Genomic DNA, 1,471 nt, shown 5'->3' with positions numbered 1-1,471 from the left:
CTCTCGGTTCTTAGTGCCCACGTGCAAATGTCGGCTTCTCAGAATGAAGACACCTCAGTCATCCAGGGCAGTGAGGCAAGCTGGCTCCCCTTCACCCTCCATAGCACCGCAGGCCAAGCACCAAGCACCCAGCCACTCAAGGCCCGTTTTCCTTTGGTAGAGCAGAGCCTGATTGCTCTCACTGAACACAGGAGCAGAGTGAGAATTTGTGGCCTGCCCAGGGGTGCCAAGTGACTGAGGGATGCCTCCATGGCGCCTAACGGAGAAAAAAATACATTCTCTAAAACACAGCAGGGCGATAGGAATGGGCACCAGGTGGGCCAAAGCTCCACTTTTCAAAAGGGAATGGGCATCCCCTTGCAGAGATGTTTTGCTTCATTTGCCTTCAGGCCAGAAGGAGACCCGCTCCCTGCCCAAATCTCTGGCCAGCATACACACCAAACATCGTCTGCTGGGTCCCTCCAAACGCCAGGGACCTCTGAATGCATGCACACTTCTGAAACCCAGTGACTTAATGAGGAAGGAGTCCCGTGGCAAAAACCCTCCCACAGTCACAGTCCCTGGACCACACTCTCAGGTCGAAGACAGAAGATAGGACTCTGGAGACACTGATTCTGAAAAGATTGTGAGAAGACCCTGGTCTCTACAAGACAGCAACAATGCATCAAGTGGGACGAGGAGGGCCAGAGCTCTTCAGAGCTTGGAAGGGGAATTCTATGGAGAAGGCAGTGCCCTGCACCAGCTCCTGGCAACCTGGCTAGAAGAAGAAACCCCAGACAGCTTGTGCAAAAGCGCCATCTAGTGTCTCCATTGGGAGCCGACTCAGCACCAGGCCCGCCTTCTTCCTTCAGAAGGACCTAGGGCACCCTGGGTCTTGGTCAGCTTTTGGTGGTTCTTGCAACATTGAATGGAGTGAGCAGTGACTGTGCTCTAGCTGCGACGTTCCCCCAGCTGTGGCTCCAAAGTGTGGAGAGGGCATTGGTGCCCTCTAACTGTAAGAGGCTCTTCCTGTGCAGACCAACTTCTGGAACCTTCGGCTCCTGTGTGAACTCTTTGATTTTCAGAAGGAAAGCACATCAATCAGGCAGAGTAGAGAATTGAGCTGGCTCCACCCACCCACCCACCCACCCATCCCTTGCTACAAACAGCCAAGCACCAAGGTCAGGGTATGGAGGCACATTCTACTTTAGGACATCTATCAGGTGCTGATGGCTATAAGTGAGCCTGGAACCGAGTGGGAAGCCGATGCCCATCCAACGGTGCCTGCTGAGGGAGTACCAGCTCTGAGACTCCTAAGGGTGAAAGAAGAGGCAGTCAGAAACACTGGGAGGGAAGGGAGAGGATATGGCTACAGCCAGGACCAAAGGGCATTCAATATTTCCATCCAGTGGGGATGCAATCAATGTGGAATGGAGATGTTTCTCTTCATTTCCACTCGGCCCAGCAAGGGGGACAGTTCCCTGCTAATACA

The sequence above is a fragment of the Leopardus geoffroyi genome, chromosome E1 (genome assembly GCF_018350155.1).
Source record: "Leopardus geoffroyi isolate Oge1 chromosome E1, O.geoffroyi_Oge1_pat1.0, whole genome shotgun sequence".
Classification (NCBI taxonomy): domain Eukaryota; kingdom Metazoa; phylum Chordata; class Mammalia; order Carnivora; family Felidae; genus Leopardus; species Leopardus geoffroyi.
The sequence above is the reverse complement of the archived record's forward strand: the minus strand, read 5'-3'. Positions refer to the sequence as shown.